This window comes from Emydura macquarii, unplaced genomic scaffold (assembly GCF_026122565.2).
Source record: "Emydura macquarii macquarii isolate MOO-44397 ecotype Brisbane River unplaced genomic scaffold, CSIRO-AGI_Emac_v2 contig_3240, whole genome shotgun sequence".
Classification (NCBI taxonomy): Eukaryota; Metazoa; Chordata; order Testudines; family Chelidae; genus Emydura; species Emydura macquarii.
Window position 1 is genome coordinate 6,986,017 of NW_027133377.1, and position 12,776 is coordinate 6,998,792.

The window sequence follows — 12,776 nt, forward strand, 5'->3', positions numbered from 1 at the left end:
TCTGCTTGGGCCAGTGGCTAAATATCTAATGAATTATGGCTTATAATACTATTTTACCTCATAGTAGTGTTATCTCCATTTTACGGATGTGAATCGGAAGCAGAGTGATTTAGGACCAAGTTTTCAGTAACATATACTAATGTGTGCCCAGTTTCAGACACTAGTAGCTACAGAGCATGCAAAAATTGAGACACCTAAAATTAACTGATTTTTTTTTTTTAAGTACAAATTTACGCAACAGTTATTTGCCCAAGGTGAATCTATAGCAGCATCAGAAACAGAAGCCAGATTCCCTAACTCCCAGTCCTGGGACTTAACTACAAGACCATCCTGTGTCATGGAAATTGTCAGAACAATCATAAAAGACAGTTTCTCTAAGGATTTGCTTACATTGTTTCTCTCCTTCAGGCAGCGCTGATTTTATTCCCCCAAGCCCTCAACAATGAGGGCGATTGAGCACAAACTACTTCGTTATTCTTGCTTGTTATAATGGCAGTTATGGTGCATTTGAAAAAAAATAAATCAATGCTAATTGGAAAACTAAATTTAATCCCTTACAGAAATGAATACTCTTTTCCACACGCTGTACAGAATTAGCTACACAGGATATTTAGCTGAAAATTGCTAAATACCTTAAACTGCTGTAAATATGTTGCACAATTCAAACAGGTGTGCACAGAATCAATGCACAGCAGAGACTAAATTAAAGGGATTCTGGGGGAATTCTCTATCATAAAACTGTTTATGTGGCAAATTGGTGCAATGCAGTGCACAGGAAAAAGAACAAGCCGTCATTCCTTCATACTAACTCTGGAACCTCATGTAGGACATACAGAACTCTGGAACCTGCATGTAGGACATACATTTCAAAAAGAGTCTCCTTGTCTACACAAACACTCATTTTATTTTGAAGTTCTGTACAGTTGTGCTAGTAACAATAAGTTCTCATGTCCCATATTTCCGAACATTTATTTATGCTACTATAATTAAAAATATTTATTTTCTGTATGCCACCTAATATATGGGAAAGAATGAGATTTAAAAGGTAGTATGCAGAAGAGATACACAGCCATATGAAATCCACTATGGAAGCTGAGGGCATTTAGCACATTGCAGGTCCAATCCAGAAAAACACTAAACCAAATGTCTAATTTGAAGCAGAGACTAATCCTATTGAATACAATAGGACAACTAACCTGCTTAAAATTAGGCACACACTCTATGTACAAAGAACTGATTATCACAACTCAGTCCCCTGTAGAAAGGTGTACATAGCTCACAAATACCATCACTTTTGATACTAATTGATATCCTTGCATAGAGGGCAAGGGCCAGGTGAACATGAGAACTTAACTACTAGAACTGTACAAATAATCGTACAAATTGTCAATTTGCTTGCAGTTCTTACAGGGAAAAATCATTTTGGGTCAGTTCCAAGTCAATTTTTGTTTTCAGAATTACTGTCAAATTAAAAAGTCAGAAAAAAATTCATTTCTCATCAGTAACAGCCTTGGTCACCACCAGAGTGCCCCCGCATAGCCAGAGGTCACTCTACAGCATCCTATCTCTGTTTTCCCCCTCTTCAGGGCCCTTTAAGAACTTAATGCCCTCAGAGTTTAAAAAAAAAAATCACCTCTTAGGGTCCACTTTGAGACCTCTGATTCATTCTGGCCCTCTAGGCCTCATGTCCAGTTCAGTACCTCTCCCCTGATTGACCCAAGACAACATAAAACACAGACTCACAATCTTCAGCTTAGCTGACCTTTACACAGTCTTTCACCTGCTTGAGCAGGACCTCTCCTAGGCCTCCCTGTGGAGAGCTTTCTCCCGCTTTCTCCTGCTTCTTCAGCTTTTTCACTGTTCACTCAAGGCCCTGCAGAACCCTTCTTTCTCCCTGCAGTATCTCCAATCACAGCAGCAGTCTCTTGAACTTCCACCCTTTACTGCCCCCTTCCTGCTCTTTTTATATGGGAAGCACTTGATTCAACCCAGGTGCAGCTCATCCTGTAATCAGGGCTGGCATAGCCTTGGGCTCGCAGCCCATTAGCAAGCAATCCCATGACCAGGTCAAACCAAATGTTTCATTCAACCCAAAATTAAATGTTTCATTACATTTTGGGAATTATTAAACTTTAAAAAAAAAAATTAAAAAAAATAAAAGCAATGTAAATTAAGGGATGAATTTAGGCACCATTCACAAAACTAAGGAGGAAAAGGAGTCCCTTTTATACCCTAGAGCCCAGTGGTTACGGCACTCACCTGGAATGTAGGAGATTTGGGTTTGAATTGGAGCAGGAATTGGCACTTGAGTGTTCCCCCTCCCAGGTGAGTGCCTTAGCCACCAGGCTATAGAGTCATTCTAACTCCCTTTGCATTAAGTATTTCACATAAAATGGAACAGCTTCAACAAGAGAGATACCCACCTGTGACTACCCAATAGACTGGTGGTTAGGACACTCATCTGGGATATGGAGACCTGAATTTAAGTCCCTGATCTGGGGTGGGGGGAACTCAAACCCAGTCTCCCAGATGAGTGCCTTAATCACTGGGCTATGGCGTGTTAGAGAACCACCACCACCTCCTTGTGAATGATGCTTAAGTCCCCTTGTGAATCTAGCCCAACAAAACAAAACATTTCATTCTGAAAATGTCCAAGATTACTGTTTTGACATTTCTGATTTTTTAAAATTATTTTTTGACTGAAAAAATTCATCAAAATTGACACAAATTTGTGAAACATTTCGGCAAACCCTAACCTGTATTTAAAAAAAAACAAAAAAAAAAACCTTTGTCTGAAAATATTTGTCCAGCTCTGTGAACTACTCTTTTACCCCCCTTCACAGAAGTGGCTTCCAGGCCCCAGCACACCCACACTGGTGGGGCAGCATCAGGGAGTTTACATTGCTGCTGCTTCTGCGGAACCTATGGATCAGTAGAGAAGTTCAGTCTCCAGGGCCTTCAAGCAAAAACTTTGCACCCGCTCTAAATTCACATTTTAAATAAAAGACTCATGATGAATTGACAGTTGGCTTTCTGGTTGTGATGTTAAATTCACCATTTTTTAATAGGTAACTGAAATGCTACAGGGTATGTTTTCATCCCTAAAAGTTTCTGAGGGAAAAAGATGCAAGTGGAGGGAAAAGGGATTACACAGAAACTGCAACTACAAGGTTAACAATAAGAATCAGAGATCCGCAGCCCAAAGGGAATATAATTTCCTGCATTACTAATGTGCATCCCAATTAACTAGCTCATGAAAACAACACTGATTTTCAGATGAATCATTTCTTGAATAAGGAAAACTTTCCATAGCCTTCCTACCTCTCCCACACACACTGCAAACAAAGAAAAGAAAAGTGCAATAGAAATGTTTGAAATACCAACCTCAGGGCACAGAAAGAGTTCATAGAGGGAGTCTCAACTAAATGAGGCTTTTGGTTTTCTATGTCTTTTTAAAATGTATTGATCTATCAATGGAGGCAATTGGGTCCAATAGGCAGGTTGATGAATTGGGAGGCAGGACACTTTTGGTTTTAATCTGTCTCAGCCACCAACAGGCTATTTGACCTTTGATAAATTACTTTACCTTTCTCTTCCTCAGTTTCACAATTTGTAAATAGGAATAATAATTCTATCCTCTTTTTGTAACATATTTTGAAGACCTATGGACCATGAGTGCCAAGTATTATCATAAAAATATAGTCATCAGGCTACACAAACAGACCTGATTCTGGGATTATTTTAACTGGACATTTTGTAATTCACAGGCCACCTGTGTAAAGTGAAAATCAATGGTAGACCCAGTATACTGGATTTGACACAACAGAATTGCACCAGAGTTAACAAGGCCTTTTCTCAAATGCCTGTGTGTTACAATTAGAAATGGGCTCTCATGCCACTCAATTCAAATCTGGACTTCTGTTCTCATTTTATAGACTGATAAACCACAGTGCATATTTGCACAGCAGATTATGGCAGAAAGAGAAGCATCGAGGAGTCTTGACACCCAGTACACTACTTTAATTACAAGAATACAGCCCAGATCTCTTCGATGCCAGTTTGCCACTATAAAAGTATAATTTGCTTATAGTTCTCCATCACACACTAAAACCCGGACCCAAGACTAACAGACTGAAATGGGGGATTTTGTTGCTTGTGGGCTTTATCCAAATTGCCAGCACATGCTAGAAATGCATTTCATCTTTCTGCAATGCATCTTCACCTGAGGAAGAGACCTGTAAACAGCCACAGTAAGTGGAGCTGCAAAGCTGTATTTTCTCTGCCAGCTGCAGTATGGCTTCCCACTGGTACTCACTGTTTGAGGAGATTGAGCAAGTGACAAAGCCCTCATACAGCAAGATATGATCAAAAGACTGGTAATTATACAACTTTCTTTAGTCTCCTTCAGCAACCTTGGTAACCAATCCAGAAAGTCACCTGTATCCGTACATCATGCCTACTTAGACAGCTCAGTGTGTCTTGAAACGTGCTGCGGAGGTGTGCAGAGCTATTTTTAATTCTATAATTTTTATAATTTTCCTAAATTATTAGAAAAAAGGGAAGATCTTTACTAACTTATTTAAAAAATCCAAAGGTTACATATCTGAAAAAGTTAGCAGTGCTCTTTTAGAGCCTGTGGTTTAAAGAGAAAATAATACCCTTTCAACATGCACAATTAAACTTACTGTACAGGACTAACAAAGAGCCTGACACATCATTGCACCTGAATTAGACATGTGTTACTTAAGTAATAATTCTCTGAACCTCCAGAATAATGCCTTTTAGCTGAACACCTCAACGTCTTTAACAAACTTTTTTTTTAAATTTATAAAGCAACAAAGTTTCTCATCCTGAGTATAATTTGTATTTCTCAATATCAAATATAAATCAATATACACCAAAAGCATATAATAGACTATCCTTAATCTAATAATTACCCACTGAAACCTTTTCCCAGTACATACATCTCTCAAACCATCCTTATCCCAAATGCTAGGGGGGACTGAGCTTTGGAGCATGTTTTGGGAAGTGAACACATTCATGCTCTGCAATGCATGTTCAGTAGGTGAATACATATGAACCAGAGGGAAAGGAATTCCAGAGACAGGAGGTCTTCCATGAGAACCCCTTACAATAGCCATTCCCTATCAGTTAAATATATTTAAATTAATTAAAAATAAGCCTGACATCAGGATCCCATTTCCTGAGGCACAGAGAGATTGGGTAATTTAGCCCATGTCACAGGGGATGGCAGTGGTAGAGTTCAGAAAAGAACCCAAGGGTCACCCAACTGACTCTTAAGTAGTAAACCACACTAAATGACTAGGTTTTGCATACTAAGTAAACTATATAAGAGAAGAAGAATTTGTAAGTTTACCTGGAGAAACTAGATAATAAATGAAATAGTAATTTGTAACTCCTTGTTTCTTCCAATTTTATCACAGAGACAGCTTAGCTCTGAACAGAACTGGAACTTTGTACCTAAGACAAGAATATATCAATAATACTATAATACTATTTGAAAATGGAAGAACACCACACAAACATGTACTATAGATATGCATAGGGCTGGATTAACACAAATACTGTAGGGTACTCGTCTGGTGAATCAGATGTTGGAGTTATGCGACGAAGTCAGAATCATTACTTCTTTTTAAAGTGAGTTTTTAACCCATCTGACCTGAGTGTAACTACTGCAGCAACACCTGCGTCTGCAGACAGCCTGAAATATAGCTCTGAGAGTGGCAACTCCTTCATGCATCTCAGTGGGTGTCAGACCTGCTGTTCTGAGAGTCAGTCAACACTACCATAACAGGAGAAGAGTGCAGAGGGACTGGCCCACCTACCAGCTGTTGAAGTAAGCACTGGGGGGAGAAGGGACCCTGTGGCCACTCCTGCATCTCTGAAGCAGGATGGAGGGGCATTGATGGAAAAGGGACAAAATAGCTTTATTTGTCCTGAGATGATTGAAAACATTCTTCCCTCTTTAGCAGGTCATAATTAGGATTTGTTGGTATCATAAATGTCTGAGACATTATGTCAGTCATCCGATGAGCAGTTGGCACAACTGTCAAGCTTTCCTACTTGAAAGGCAGTTTGTTGTTGTTTATTAGGCACAGCCCTGCTTGGTACAAAATTCCACAGGAAAACCAAAGGTGGTGGGAAGTGGATTTTCAATTACACAGCCAACAACAACTGTGGTAGTAGTTGAGGAGGTGTGAAAATACAAAACCCACAAGACTCTAAAATCACTGACATTTGGAAGATATGACCTGACATGAGGCGTAAGCACTAACTGCACAGTTTATTGATTACACTGTCATTATAGGAAGATTCCTCAGCTGCATTAGTTGCAAATAAAAAGATAACTGTGCTGTGACTTGCATTACGAACAGTACATTACCCTGTTAGAGATATGGAAATCAGACTCCTATGGCAAATGGCAGAGACTAAACACATTAAATAGGTAAAGTCAGACATACTCACCACACAGAGTACATGTGATGGTACTTTTTTTTTTTTTCCTCTCTTTCTATAGTGCAATGTATTTTATACAAGCAAATCTCCCATTCTCCCTAAAACGTTTGCTACTTCCTCATAATCCACATGCTAAATTGCCTGGGGGAGTTCTTTTCCAGCATTTCACCATTAAAATAAATTACGTATTTTGACAATGAATACAGTATCCCAATGACACTACCAACAATAATTCCCTAGTATTTAATAGCATCAGATGAAATTTCATAGATTTTAAAGCCAGAAAGGGTCATCATCATCATCTAGTCTGACCTCACAGAAAAGCACAGGCCACTGAATTTCCCCCTTGTTAATCTTACCCCACTAACAGCAGTTACAAGACAGGACTGTATAGATATTGCAATAACTCATGAAAGGGTGATATTAACAACACATTCCATTTTCCTACAACTCTGCATGCAGCCAGTAGTACCTCATGGCTCAGGAGTAAATAGATGTTGCCCTGCTTAAGTGGTGTTCATCTCCTCTTTACACTGCCCCAAGTAGTATTCATGGTTGCTATCAGTTTGGAGAACGTTTCCCCTAGGCAAGGTGACAAAGATCAATAAACTCACTGCAGCATTATTAAACACTGAGATGTTCCCAGATAGGAAATGAATGTATACTCAATGAGAAAAAATCATTTCTACAGGGATCTGAAGCAAGGCATGTGACCATTCTGAGCAAGTGTGCTCTCCAAGGATGTGTGTTTGCATTCATCTATATGTTTGTTCAGCAATCTCAGGTACAGTATACAGTGTGACTAGCTGGGATTTGGTACAGTGGGGTTTGAGGCACCTTACTTCTTTCCTATTGTAATTTTAATTTTGGTGACCACAGCAGCATGTAAGTTTTGAAACAACATCCTCTAGTGGATACAGCATTGGACTAGGACTCAAGAGATATAAATTCTATTCTCAATTCTGGCACTGGCCTGCTTGGTGACCTTGGGCAAGTCTATGTGCCTCAGTTTCCCCAGCTATAAAATGGAGATGATACTGAGTTCCTCATAAACTGGTTTGGGATCTACTGATGAACAGTACTATCTAACAACTAGATATTACTATTATAGTACTATCAGAAGTCCAACTCTCTCTCTTAGTAAACATATTATATTTCTTTAAGTAGGTGATTGACTTCAATGGTGAGACAATTAACAGAATTTGTCTCTGAAATGGATGGAGGTCTCTTTTTGCTAATGAGGTACAAATGCCATAGAGATAAATGCAGCTTTCTGCAGATATTTCATTAGATTAATAATTTATTTAATCTTAACTATAAAGTAGAGCATTTCCAAAGAAAGGTGCAGAAACTGTTACTGGAGAGTTTTACAAGGAATCTTCATTATATAGCATATTTATAGTCACTTGAAATTACCTTATGGAATAGGAGGAGATAACGGGGTCATACAAAAATATCAGTTTGTGGATATAAAAACATGACATTATCAGAATTTTTCCCCCAAAAAAGTTTGCAGATTTGACCAAAAGTACAGTTCCATCATTTTCATCACATACACTTCTTTGGGGAAAAAAATCTGTCAAAATATAAAAAAAGGCAATATTTTGCTTTTTAGATGTGGGCTGAAATTTGGCAAACAAACAGTGTTTTGCAAAGAATGGTGAAATGCTGCTTTCAGATGGGTCACAAGCTGTTTTTCTCCCACAAAGCATGATTCCAAAGTGAAGAAAATTCAATTTTCCTCTCAATAACTGGAGGCAAAACTAATACAAGTTTAGGTTTCTCATGACAATATTATTGCTGGTGGTTAGACTTTTTTTTTAAGCACCACTCTAATCTTGTACTATTATCACTTTAGAACTGCTAGAATGTAAATTATCCTTGCATATCATATTATCTCGTGATTTTAACCATGTAATTTAGTAAGATGTATCATGTCACCTACTATATGATGTAGCTTGATTAATTAATTTAATAAAAAATCATAAGAATCACCCATAGCATCTCCTATATCAGTTACATGTCATTGCAGAAAGAAATGTTCACATATTTTCCCGTTTTCTGTTATCATTTATATCAAGTTAACACCCAGAGACTCCAATAAGCTTCAGGACTAGAGCTGGATGAATTTTTTCATATGAATATTTTATTTTGTAGAAAAATACAGATTTGGGCCAACCAAAATAATTTGAGAATTTGGGCAGACTTCAGCAAATTGTTTAAATAAAAATGTAAAAAAATGGAAATGTCAAAATAGTTTGTTTCAGCATTTTGGAAACAAAAGATTTTGATGTTTCATTTCAGAAAAATGTTTTCTTTCAGAATTCACTCCAAAAAAATAGAAAAAGTGAAAAACCTCCAAAAACTAAACACAACATTTTGTTTGACAAAAAATGGTTTCATAACGTCTAAAAAAATTTCATCAGGAAAAAAACCAAACAACAAATTCTTGTTTTGGGTTGATCTGAACTGTTCCCTCTCCCCTCCCATTTTTCTGTTCCACCACCGAACAAAAAAAAAAAAAAAAGTCATTCACACACTTCTTTCAGGACCCCACTATGCTATATGCCAAATACATACATACAAAGGCACAGTCACTATTCTGAAGAGTTTACAGTCTGTGGAATTAAAACACAACCACAAGCAGAAAGTATTCTCTTGTTGCAAACTGTCTAATGCTGTCTGATCATGTGAAAGGCTTAAGGCATCAATGTTATTTATATTGTGGGCCAGATTTAAAAAATACTCATTACTCTTTGACTCGTATTGGTCCATTACTAGATGGAAATGGAAGAATTATCGATAATAATGAAGAAAAAGTAGAAACGTTCAATAAATATTTTACTCTGTATTTGAGAAAAAAAATAGATGATGTAATCATATACAATAACACTCTTTCAATTCCACAAATATCTCAGAAGGATACTAAACAGCAGATACTAAAGTTAAACATTTAAATCAGCAGGTCTGGATAACTTTCTTGCTAGAGTTTTAAAAGACTAGGCTAAGGAGCTTGCTGGACCATTAATGTTGATTTTCAATAAGCCTTGGAACACTGGGAAAGCTCCAGAAGATTTGAAGAAAGCTAAAGGGCCAATATTTTAAAAAGGGTAAACAGGCTGACCCAGGTAATTATTGGCCTGTCAGCCTGACATTGATCCTGAGCAAGATAATGAAGTGCCTGATATGGGACTTGATTAATAAAGAATTAAAGGAGGGTAATATAATTAATGTCAATCAATGTGGGTTTATGAAGAATAGAACCTGTCAAACTAACTATCTTTTTTGATGAGATTACAAGTTTGGTTGATAAAAGTAATAGTGTTGATACAATAGACCAAGACTAATGTAAGTCATTTGATTTAGTACCACACAACATTTTGATTAAAAATATATAACAATATAAAATTAACCATGGCACACATTAAATGGATTAAAAGTGGGCTAATTTAAAAGTCTCAAAATGTAACTTTAATTGTGGAATCGTCATTGAACAGGTACATTTCTAGTGGGAACCCTCAGTGATCGGTTCTCGGCCCGACATTATTTAAACATTTTAACCAATGACCTGGAAGGAAACAAAATAATCATTGATAAAGTTTGCAGATGGCACAAAAATTAGAGTGGAAAATAATGAAGAGGAGATGTCACTGTTTCAAAGTGATCTGGATCACTCGGTAAGCTGGGGGCAAGCAAACAATCTGAGCTTTAAAATGGCTAAATGTAAATGCATGCATCTAGGAACAAGGAACATAAGCCATACTTACAGGATGGGGACTGAAAAAGATTTGCAGGTTGTGGTGCATAATCAGCTGAACACGAGCGCCCACTGCGATGCTGTGGGTGAAAGGACTAATGCAATCCTTGGGGGTACAAACAGGGGAATCTTGAGTAGGAATAGAGTGGTTATTTTATCTCTATTTGGCATTGCTGCAATTGTGGCTGGAATAATATATCTAGTTTTGGTGTCCACAATTCAAGCAGGATGTTGATAAACTGGAGAGGGTTCAGAGAAAAGCCACAAGAATGACTAAGAGCCTAGAAAACATCCTTTATTGTGATAGACTCGAAGAGCAATATCTATTTAGCTTAACAAAGGGAAGGTTAAGAGGTGACTCAATTACAGTCTATAAGCACCTACTAGGGAAAGAAATATTTAATAATGGACTCATCAATCTAGCAGAGAAAGGTATAATATGATCCAATGCCTGGAAGCTGAAATTAGACAAATTCATACTCGAAATACTTCATACACTTTTAACAGAAAACCAATTAACCATTGGACCACAAAGGTCATGGTGGATTCTCCATCACTTGCAATTTTTCAATCAAAATTGGATATTTTTCTAAAAAATATGCTCTAGGAACTATTTTGGGAAGTTCTCTGGCCCGTCATATAGGAGGTCATATCAGATGATCATCATGGTTCCTTCTCACCTTGGAATCTATGAATAAGTACAAAATTTGTGCCAGAAACCTAGGGACAAGGGAGGTAGTGTGGTGGCAAAACTTCCAAGCACATCATCCTGTCTCTTTAGTTAATCTGCAATATCCACCTAGATCTTCAGGGTTCTGGGGGCGTTTTGGAATTGAAAATCATCTTTCTTCCACAGACTGAAAGGAGGCAAACCACATCACTCCTGGGAGAATTTGGAGTATAATCCACAAAAAAATCTCTCTCATTTTTCTTTCAAACCCTCAAATGATCTGGGCTTCTGAATTCTAAACCCTCTTAGCCCATATACTGCTGACACAGTGAATTGTCTTGCTTTATAACAAGATGAGAGTATAATCAGATGACTGGAATATCAGGATATGCCAAATGCTTTAGAGGCTTTATCTTTTTGCTCCAGCTACTAACATGAAAGGAAGAAATTCACCATTGTTGGTTCTATTCTGTTATCAATCTGTTTGATAGAAAAGTCAACTATAGATAATACATTTGTTTATAAAAGGGAGGGGGAACCATGCTTAAAGGCAGAAAAGAGAACTTGCCATTTGATAACTCTTGATAATAGAAAATACAATCTGGATGGTCTGGATCGGGAGAACAAACCTACATAAACCACAGATTAAATTCTGCTATCCATAAGTAAATATTTTCCCACTGTTATTAAAAGAACGGATCTTGGTAACACATTAGAATCCAAACTGCATACATTCTGAATGGCAAAGCATATTGAAAATTACATGTAGTTTTGAACTGTTTCAAGGAATGCCTCAATTCATAGTCAAAACTTTTCTAATACTTAAATTATTATTCTGTCATATCTAGGAATGAATCCATGAAAAAGTTCCAACTGGTACATAACACAGGAGTTCAGCAGCTCATCAACATCCCTGTGATACGCTCTCTTTACTGGCTCCGCACTGAATATAGCCCAAGCCCTTCATGGAATTGGCCTTATGAGAGATTACTTGACCATGACCTACCATAACAACTAATTTCCACTAGAACAATTAAAGTGTTAACCAACAGAAGGAGTCTCATGAGCATAGGAGACCAAACTTGTATAGGAGCTTGATCTTGAACTCCCACGGGGAATAAGAGATAAGGCTTCCTATGTTCAGAATTAAACACAAGACTAATTTCTTTATCTTGGCTTCCCCCAAATACATTATTCTCTCAACTCCCCCATTATAATACACTCACACATTCATGCATGCACACACATACTGTCTCTCAGCTAAGCAATCTATAGCTGATGGAAGCTGGGAAGGATTAGACAGATAGATTGCTGTCATTTATATTTATACACATTTGGAAAACACTTGGATGCTATGGTGATATTGACCATACAGACAGCCTGACATTTTGTCAGCTATTACTCTTTTATAATTCTGCATATTGGGCTAAATCCTACAGTTACACATTAGGTTTAAGATAGTCAGAATACAATTGTAGAGTGACAATGTATATTGAACTGATTTAGCATTCAATGGGTGTGTAACATAAGGGCAACTTAAAACCAAAGATCACACATTGGAAGGGGAATAGAAAGGAAGCAGTTCACAGGAGGAGGAAAGATAAAGCTATATGGAGAATAGTTATTCTGTACCCTCTTTTGTGTTAGGGTTTTCTATGGTGCTTATCACTTTAATATCTAATGCCCCAATACAGAAAATATATTTGCACATATTTAACTTTAAGCACTTGAGTATCCTGTTGAATTCTTCAGTGAGACTATTGACAGGCGTAAAGTTAAGCATATGCTTAAATGCTTTGCTAGATCAGAGCCAGAATGCTGAGCACCTTGAGGAGAGATCATATATTTTATATATAAATCGATGTTTGAATA

At 37.4% G+C, this 12,776-nt stretch overlaps 1 protein-coding gene across 1 annotated transcript in view; it reads right to left on the bottom strand.

Annotated features, from left to right (window-relative positions):
• The window catches only part of ANO3 (anoctamin 3), a 169,327-nt gene extending 167,501 nt beyond the window's left edge, over window positions 1-1,826 (bottom strand). The window contains exon 1 of the mRNA XM_067532089.1: window positions 1,763-1,826. The gene's annotated coding sequence lies outside the window, so the exon portion shown is untranslated. The remainder of the gene's footprint in view (window positions 1-1,762) is intronic.
• Between the last annotated feature and the right edge of the window lie 10,950 nt (window positions 1,827-12,776).